The sequence below is a fragment of the Nansenia antarctica genome, assembly GCF_963989245.1.
Source record: "Nansenia antarctica genome assembly, chromosome: 17".
Taxonomy (NCBI): Eukaryota; Metazoa; Chordata; class Actinopteri; order Argentiniformes; family Microstomatidae; genus Nansenia; species Nansenia antarctica.
In genome coordinates, this window is record NC_137687.1 from 20488973 (window position 1) to 20499299 (window position 10327).

General features: G+C 44.9%; 1 protein-coding gene across 8 annotated transcripts in view; it reads left to right on the plus strand.

The window, feature by feature from the left end:
* Nucleotides 1-10327, plus strand: part of nlgn2a (neuroligin 2a) — a gene marked incomplete at both ends in the record, with an annotated part of 150007 nt that overhangs the window by 17971 nt on the left and 121709 nt on the right. The gene's annotated exons all lie outside the window — the stretch shown is intronic.

Here is a 10327-nt window from a genome sequence, read left to right on the forward strand (position 1 = left end):
ACGCGGGACATCCGGGGAGTGAAGGAGCAGCAAAGAAAATAACGATAGAGATGGTGGGAGTAGGAAAGTATGTTGGTTGGATATGGTTAGATATGGTTGGGTTAGGGTTAGGGCTACTTTTCTGGACATTTTGCCTCAATATTGCCTTATTGTTGTCGACGTATTGGCAAGCCGCTCGACAGGACTATAGCATCATTTCACAAATAACCATTGTAAACCACAGACTAATACCTTATTGTGGAGAACATTGAGGGGAGGCAGATGGGTCAGGTAGAATGTTACACACAGCTGTGCCTCAGAGAGGTCTCTCAACTATGTGCTATAGGTGCATAGGTCCGTGGAGTCTAGGTCCCCAGTTTCTATACCGAATTACTGATGTAGCTTAACATATGCTCATCAGAAATCTAAATTAACTAGGCTAAACTCAAAACTGTTCTCTCTCAGTAATGATGCATGACCTTTACCCTACCACGGCTGTCTGCCCACAGTTGAATGCCTCTGTAATGGAATATGGATGTATGTATGCTTTACTCTACAATCCACTGGTTATGTCTACGTTCATAGGCCTTAAAGCTTGTGGTGATCGGTTGCATACATGTTCTAGAGGAGTTATGGATATTGTCTTATCATTTGTCAAAAATGACTGACACCCCTCCTGAGTATGTTCTGGCACCAGCCCTGCTCCCACTCAACCATTATCACATTCTACCACAGTTGTATGCAGCTAAAAGGTATTGAGACTCTTACACAATTGTAGCTCTATTCCATGTCAAGGCTTAATGGTTTGCCTGATTTATTGATTCAAATAGATACAGTAAGAGAAGATAGATAATAATAATAATAATAATAATAATGTTTAATTGTATAGCACTTTTCCTGCAAACGTTGCAGCTCAAAGTGCTTTAATCATTATATAATCATCATTTCATTATTTAGTCATTTAAAGGCAATATTAAAGAATAAATTGTTGTTGTACAATAGAATAAAGGAGCTACACAAGTTCACTATACTACAACATATAATGGTAATAATAATAATTGATAAATCTACAGGTAAAATGTACAGGGATTGTGGAGCGATAGTGTTTAAAAGTGATGTTTTAAGTTAATATTTTTATTGGCTATGGTATTAATGTATTGATTTCCCATGTATCTTGTTGCCAAATCGTAACTTGTTACAGAAATTAGGCAAATCAAAACTTATCAATGATTTTTTGTATTATTGCCTGTTGACTTGACATGTCGGGATTTGATCTTAATGGTCTGGATAGCCTTTTTCATCATGGAAGCTAGTTAGTACTGGAACACTATCCACTCCCCCATATTTGGGGGAAAAGTCGGGTCTATGTTTAATATAACAAATATAAAGAGCTTACCTTGATCAATAATGTTCATCGATATCGCAAATGATTCATTAGATTCCATTCTAAACATCCATATCGGTTTTTTCGCGAGTCATAAGCACTTGTTTACAGCCACGTCACATAGGAAAACCAAGCATGCTTGGTTTCAACCCCCGAATTTCCATATCATTGGTCCTCGAAAGTAATTTTTTCCTATTGGCTCTGACGCTTCAAATGAGTGGTCAATCATGCCATTTTGACCAATGGGTTCGGGAGAAAATTCACTGCGTAACCCGAGCTGGTGTGAAAAACGAGGCCATTGCGCAATAGGAGCGCACAGAAAACCGCCCAGGAGGGCCCTGCTTGATGGAAACAGAGTCTACAGTTGGATTTGGATGCAATTTATACCTATAGTGATATGTCAATGAAATCAAATCAAATCAAATCAAATTTTATTTGTATAGCGCATTTCTTACAAGATGCAACTCAATGCGCTTCACACAATGAAAATGTTCAGTCAATCAGTCAATCAATCAATCAATACTGACAGAGCCGCGAGCAGGCAAAAGTAAAAAAAACCTGTATACTATGTAGCCAGGAAAAATTCCCTTGCAGCCCTCTACCAATAGAGCGACTACTAGCCAGTTTGCTTACCAGTACCCAGCGGTCCCCCAGGGGAGGCCAGGACCACCGGCACAAAGCAAGCAAGCAAGGGCAAAAACCTGTACACCATGTATCCAGGAAAAATTCCTTGCATATTATCGGCGTACACACTGTCCATAAATTTTGTGTTGTATTTGCATCGTTCTGCATCCAGTATGGTCACAGGTCCTGCCAAAAGAGAAACGTAAGCACAGTTATGATGCAACAACACAATAGAGACAGTAAAGATGACAGCAATACAGCCTGATGGTGGTCCTGGTACACCCTTGTACCGGTTCCAGTACTGCTCTAGGTGCTATTTGGAGCTGACAGTGCCTCATCAGCACCCGGGTGCTGATGAGGCAATAATCACTTGTATCAATCTTGATACATCTGATACACTGAATACACAAATGGCACAATTTGGTTGTCCGCCTAAACATACCTGTACTAAAACAGGTACAAAGTTACATTGGCTCACATTACTAGCATCTAATTCGGCACAAGTACTCATCAGACCCTGGAGTACTAGATGATTTGGGCTATAAGGTCAGGTTTCCAAGCTGATATTCACTCTAAAAGCTGTTTTTTTTTTAGGCGGAGAGTGAATTTGAGGTTTTTCCACAATGTTCTAGCTCTATTTACTCTGACACAGTAACCTATATTTTGATTCTGGCACTTCTACAGTCACCCCACAGGTGTTAGCTTTCATTTGATAACAAGATCATTATGAAGGCCCTTGTGATTGTGGAGATATTCTATATTCACTGTGGGCATGTGATTTCGAGCAGAAAACCTGAAAAATAAGCCCATTGCAATTTTGACTTGTGGCCACAGGGAACCCACAACTTTCTCTTGTTTGTAAGGATGATTTTAACTATAGATGCAAACACACCACATCTGTTTTAGATTTAGCAGCACATTGTTAAGTTGATTTAAAATCTTGCCTTTTTACTTTTTGCTGTTGTTTCATTAAAAAACGATGGCAGATTTATTTTCTTTGGTATTTCTGAAGACAGAGGTGGGGAAACTTGGGGAGGGAGGAGTTCCATTTTCTCTGTCACAAATAGATTGATACAGACCCTCCATGTTGAGATGACTAGACATGTAAGATGCTGCCACTGATGCTGCCACTGATGCCCTTGATGAAAGTTTCATGAGACAAGGAAGCATTCAAGGCAGCATCTCACATCTCTATTCATCTCAAATGACAATACTAAATAGAGCTTTGCATCTAAATAGGCTTATGGTGCTTGTTCATACCTGCATAAACAGGGCCAGGAGTTGTGATCCATCCAAGGAAAACTCAGAGCCCAGCTAGTATTGGCTTATCTACTATACATCTGTTTGGCCCAGAGTCTTTTCAGATCAGGTCACATGGTCAGGAACAACTCCTGGCTCTTGTTCATATAAAGATCACGTAATGAATCCAACATGGTTAAATATCACTATTGATAATTCATACAGTGTTTAATATATTTTCTAACCTCTTTATACTAACTTCTATTAACTTCTACAACTATTGATCAATCGGTTTCCTACGAAGCCTCCAGTTGCTTATGACCATCCCATTAGTTGGTGCTTAGACTAGCTGGGTTATTGTTGCTATAGTCATGTTAGACTAGCTGGGTTATTGTTGCTATAGTCATGTTAGACTAGCTGGGTTATTGTTGCTATAGTCATGTTAGACTAGCTGGGTTATTGTTGCTATAGTCATGTTAGACTAGCTGGGTTATTGTTGCTATAGTCATGTTAGACTAGCTGGGTTATTGTTGCTATAGTCATGTTAGACTAGCTGGGTTATTGTTGCTATGGTCATGTTAGACTAGCTGGGTTATTGTTGCTATAGTCATGTTAGACTAGCTGGGTTATTGTTGCTATAGTCATGTTAGACTAGCTGGGTTATTGTTGCTATAGTCATGTTAGACTAGCTGGGTTATTGTTGCTATAGTCATGTTAGACTAGCTGGGTTATTGTTGCTATAGTCATGTTGCTCCTCACAATGAATGGAGCTATTTATCACCCAAGAGGAATGTTGTGCTACAATAGTCCAGTTTAGTTCCTGTCAGGATTCTGCCTTATGGACTCTTAAAACACACAGAGGAGACATATTTTCTTCTTTGAATGAAGGGAAATGAAGCAAGAAAGTATACTCAAGCACAAGAAAATAGGTACAACTTTTTGAAAACCCCACAGAAGGTCATTATTAATGACTACCTCCATCTCTCTCTCTCTCTCTCTCTCTCTCTCTCTCTCTCTCTCTCTCATTGTATTTCTCTCTCTCTCTCATTGTATTTCTCTCTCTCTCTCTCTGGGTCAGTTGAGAGGAGGAGGTTATTTAGCTGTTGTGGCTCTGTGGTGAGGTGTGGTGTGTGTGTGTGTGTGTGTGTGTGTGTGTGTGTGTGTGTGTGTGTGTGTGTCTCAGCCATCTCATTATTCTACTGGGATGTTGTATACCTGTTAATATACCTATTTATACTGCTGTTATAATGACATGTTGATATACAGAATGAATTATGTTTTGACATGATATCTCATTCATCCAACAATAAATAGCATTTCTGGTATTCTCCGTTGTATCTACAGTACATGCTATACCATACCATACAAAGCCTGACATACCAACTCCATTTAACACTAGAACAGCCATGCCTATTGTACCTACAATTAGAGCCGCCTCACGGGTCAAATGACCATAGTCTTTACAACGGGAAGCTGCTACTTACACACAAATATCACTAGTTGGCCGTCCTGTAAATTAGCCTGCCTTTTACACAGAAAAACTGCAAAATAGCTTCATACTAGCTTATCCTGATGTGATTTTTAAAAATGTAAGGATACTGGGTAGTAGAACGCACATATCTAGGAAAAGTCATGTAAGGAGGGTCCTGAAATTTGATCGAGTGCAAAGATATACTTTTTTTTTTACTCACTTGGTCAAATGACCCCACCCATGGCTGTGCTAGTCTTAATGCAGCACAATACAACAGCCTGGTTACTCTAATATATACTGTAGTATAAACAAACAGAGATACCGTACTTGGAACATATCCTCAACCTTAACCTAAGTACATAAGTCCCACAATCACCATGTTACCTAACCTGCTGTAATAGGCCACATACTGTATACAGTAGAGTACAGTTCATACTGTATACAGTACAGTACAGTTCATTTCTATAGAAACTCGGCAGCACTAAAGCCTTTTACTCATTCACCCACCTTCCCTCACAAGGATGTTGTGAATGGAGGCTATAAAGCAGTGTACTTTAATTAAGCCCTAATGCCCGAGAGGCCGTGATTTTTCGTCAATATTGTCACGGGTAGGGGAGTTGTTAGTCACGACGTGTGGCAGAGTGCTGACAAACCCCCTAACAAGTGACAATATTGATGATAAGTCACGACCTCAGAGGGCATTATTGCTTTTATACAATGGTTACACAGTAAATCAGTAAATTGTGACAAGAAAACAATGCTTTCAATATTTCTTTGGCGATAGATTGCTGGGGCTTCTGCCATGCCCATCAGCCCGTTGTATGATGAGGAGTATGGTTGGCCACAGCGGTGCTCCTATCCTGACCAAGAGATGACAGAAGGTAGAGATAGGACTCTATAGAGAGCAAGGTAGTGTAGCGTATAGGATGCATTATCTTAGGGATCCTGTGAGTGGTGAAACCGTGGAGGGTACAGGCAGATTTGTATGAGGAGAGAAGTAGTGTGTGTGTGTGTGTGTGTGTGTGTGTGTGTGAGCTCTGATGAGATGCACAGGAGCAGAGCTGGGCTCCACACAACAGGCTCTACCTAGATTAGATTACACCCTATGGATCAGGCCAAAGGCCATACAGATTGCCATTGGGATTGGAAAAGGTGTGTGTGTGTGTGTGTGTGTGTGTGTGTGTGTGTGTGTGTGTGTGTGTGTGTGTGTGTGTGTGTTTTGTCACTAACCCGGCTCAGAGAAAGTGACAAAATAGGGAGACAAGTCGAGGGTAAAGGTAAATTATTCTTTTATTAATAACTAAAGAATATAAGTAATGGAGAAATGGGATGTGATAGTCAGTTCATCAGTTGTGTAGGGTGTGGGTGAGTGATCTGTAATGTGGAATGTTGTAAGGTGTAAACAAAGGAACAAAACGTTGCCACTAACAAAGGAGTAAAAAAAAGGATAACCTGTATGGAGAGAGAGAGAGAGAGACTGATCCCCAACGCACAACCTAAATAGGCACAGGTGTGCTACATCAGCCAATCAGGCCTCCTCTCCCCACTGCCATCCTGCAACACAATCAGAACAAGACAGCAGTGGAGGGAGGAGACCGTAACAGTGTGTGTGTGTGTGTGTGTGTGAGTGTGTGTGTGTGTGTGTGTGTGTGTGTGTGTGTGTGTGTGTGTGTGTGTGTGTGTGTGTGTGTGTGCTTGTGTGCAGGCAGAGTGCTTTGTCCTGCTCTTGATGCTCTCTCATTTCTCTTCTTATTTGTTCTTCGATCTCAAATTTTCTGCGCCATTTTGGAGGGCTTTCTTCCTTCCCACTCAGACTGTACCCTCCCTCATCTCCCTGTTCTTATTTTCTCTCTGTTTCCACTTTTCGCTGTCACCTTCTGCTAAAAAGACTTCTCCCCTCACACAATTTTGCCTGCGCTTCTGTCTCTCGCTACTTTCCTCTCTTTACACTCTCTCCATGTCTTACTCTACTTTCCTCTCTCCCGCAACTATCTCTGTCTCTACTCGACTATACCCCCCCCACTCTCTCTCTGATGTTTTGGCCCTGTGGTACACAGGCCTTTCCTCCAGTGACATGCTTGCCTGTGGGTACAGGATCTCTGCTGATGTCTGAGAAACTCACCTCTGTTCCTCGTCTTCTCTCACCAGGATACCATCTCTCTCTCTCTCTCTCTCTCTCTCATCTCTCTCTCTCTCTCTCTCTCTCTCTCTCTCTCTCTCTCCCCTCTCTCTCTCTCTCTCCCTCTCTATCTCTCTCCCTCCCTCTCTCTCCCTCTCTCTCTCTCTCTCTCTCTCTCTCTCTCTCTCTCTCTCTCTCTCTCTCTCTCTGTCATACACAGGCACACACAAACACCCCCTCCCCCCCCCCCCCCACACACACACACACACACTCCTTCCCACACATCTCACAAGGTTATTCTTAGTCTGGCGAAACAATGTAGAACACTTGAGTATTTTCTGTCTAGGTTTTTTCTCTGTAATTAGAAACTAAACCATCCATGGAATCCATCCACTGCAATTAAGTGCTTCCCCTTCTGCCCTTGGTAGGTCTCTCAGCTATGTTGTACATAGCATGTACAATAAGAGTAAAGATTTTCTGCGGAAAGCTTAGTAAAGACATTAGGGGACAGGCAAGCAGAGGATAGAAAATCCATTTGGTCTGAATGATTGTTTGGAAAATCTATAAAACAGAATTGAATGAGGAGGACTCTCCTGAGGATGAATTCTTGTTGTTCACTTCACATGCATAAGAGAAAACGGAGGGCAGGCACAAGAACAGGAGGACACAGAGAAAGACCAGATGGAACCGTAGGCAGGCAGGAACAAAGTAAAGAGAGAACAGAGTAGGGCAAGACATGAGACGGGAGAGGTGCCGGAATATAACTACAGGAGATCAGCAGGTATGGACCTGTCAAGTCCTGGCTCAACCTGCACTGACAACCTCACTGGAACCTTCTGACAACCTCACTGAAACATTCTGTCAATGTCCACTGGGTAGCTGGATACACCTATGCTGGCCAAGCGCTGACAGCCACTATTTCACGGCAAGACACATCCAATGACACCTGAGAGAGAGAGAGAGAGAGAGAGAGAGAGAGAGAGAGAGAGAGAGAGAGAGAGAGAGAGAGAGGGAGAGAGAGAGAAGAGGAAGGAGAGAGTTGCAGCCGAAGAGAAAGAGAGATACAGATAGTCAGGAAGAAAAAGAAAGAGAGAGCAACAAAGAGAGAGAGAGTATGGCTGATCCTGGGCCAGATTAGAGCCGGAGATCAGAGCACGCCCCTGTGTGCATGCTGAGGAGGGAACAGCAAACACACACACACACACACACACACACACACACACACACACACTGTGTGCCTGCTGAAGGGAGAGCAGCACCTAGAGGCACAGTAGGGGATACCAGCAGTGGGGGGGCATAGACCTGGCAGCTTCTCACTGTGTGTGTGTGTGTGTGTGTGTGTGTGTGTCTGTGTCTCTCCAGACCATCCCTACACAACCTGCACCGCCTAGCAAAAAACACCCACTTACTGAGCAGAGCCCCCCCTCCACCGTCCGCAGCCACCAGAGGTGTGAGTAAAGCAGCCTGAATGGAGCTGTTTGTTATCAACGGGAGAAGACCAATGAGGCTGGCAGTGTTGTGTTTGTGAGGGGAGCAGGCTGAAAGCCCCCCCGAGACCCCCCAACCTACCCTACATCTCTATAGGCCCTGGCAGAGACAGGAGCCCTACATCTCTATAGGCCCTGGCAGAGACAGGAGCGCAGCCAATACGTTGCTTTTCAATGAGCCTCCCGTCACTGTATATCAGAAGGCTGCCTTTCACCTCCAATTAGGGCCAGACACACCGTGCAACACTGAGCTGTTGAATGGGAGGGGGGGGGGGGGGGGGTCGTTAAACGAAAGGGGTGGAGGATGGTAGCTTGGGAGTGGGGGTGGTGGGGGGGTATTTAGGGTCAGATAAGGACAGAGAGGAGGGGGTGGGGGTGTACACTGCAGAGTCAAGGGTGTCACACACACACGCATTGGACTGCACGGCCGTTGTTGACGGACGGTAGCTGTTTATTCCTCGGCCGCCATTTCAGAGTGAACGTTTCAGAGTGAACGTTTCAGAGTGAACATTTCAGAGTGAACGTTTCAGAGTGAACGTTTCAGAGTGAACATTTCAGAGTGAACGTTTCAGAGTGAACGTTTCAGAGTGAATGTTTCAGAGTGAACGTTTCAGAGTGAACATTTCAGAGTGAACGTTTCAGAGTGAACGTTTCAGAGTGAATGTTTCAGAGTGAACGTTTCAGAGTGAATGTTTCAGAGTGAACGTGCTCGAAAGAGAGCGAGTGAGCGTGTGAGTGAGAGGACGAGGGAGGAGAAGAGCAGGGGTGGCGGGGTTAACCCGGAGCAATGGGCTTTTGTGTTGAAGAAAAGGGTGTGGAAAACGGATGAGGAAAAGAATGTGTGGAAAAAAAAGAGGGTGGTGTGGTGGAAAAAGAGGACACAAGTCCATGTGTGAACGTATTTACCATAAATTGATCCGATTTTAAATAGAGAACAGAGCCCTGTCTGATCCAACTGGGTTTGTAAAGGGAAGTGGGGGAAGAGGAGGAAAAGGGGGAAGAGGAGGAAGAAGACATCCAGGAGTGAAAGAGAGAGAGAGAGAGAGGGGGAGGAGGAGAGAGAGAGAGAGAGAGAGAGGGGGAGAGAGAGAGAGACAGAGAGAGAGAGAGAGGAGCAGAGTGATAGCAAAAAAATATGAATAGAGTCAGAGAAAGAGGGGAACGCTCAGAGCGCTGAGCAGGATGGAGGGAGCGGTGGAGGGGAGGGTGGAGGGGAGGGTGGAGGGGAGGGTGGAGGGGAGGGTGGAGTGGAGGGTGGAGTGGAGGGTGGGGTGGAGGGTGGAGTGGAGGGTGGAATGGAGGGTGGGGTGGTGGGTGGAGGGTGGAGTGGAGGGTGGGGTGGAGGGTGAGGGGAGGGTGGAGGGGAGGGTGGAGGTGGAGGGTGGGGGGTGGGGTGGAGGGAGGGTGGAGTGGAGGGTGGAATGGAGGGTGGGGTGGAGGGTGGGGTGGAGGGTGGAGTGGAGTGGAGGGTGGAGGGGAGGGTGGAGTGGAGGGTGGAGTGGAGGGGAGGGTGGTAGGGGAGGGTGGAGGGGAGGGTGGAGAGGAGGGTGGAGGGGAGGGTGGAGGGGAGAGAAACAGGAACAGACATTGTAATAAAGACAAGTGGATGAACACAATGGTATCAGAGACACAGGAGAGACGACCTCACTAGAAGAGTCCGGCGAATGGGAGATGAAGAGAGGGAGGGGGCGGGGAGAGAGGGAGGACAAAAAAGGAGAAAATAGAGATCACAGAGAAAGAGTGAAGGGGAAGGGAGGGGTGGAGGCTGAGTGGAAAACTAAGAGAGGGGAGAACAAGAGACAGGTACAAAATTAGAGGGGGAGAGAAAAGGGGAGGAGAGAGAGAGAGAGAGAGAGAGAGAGAGAGAGAGAGAGAGAGAGAGAGAGAGAGAGAGAGAGAGAGAGAGAGAGAGAGAGAGAGAAAGGGACAGAATAGTCCACTTGTTTTTGGAGATGTTATGAAGCAGTGGAGATAGGGAGGTCTTTGTTGGAGGAGACAGGACTGCATGCTGCCCTCCTTTATGC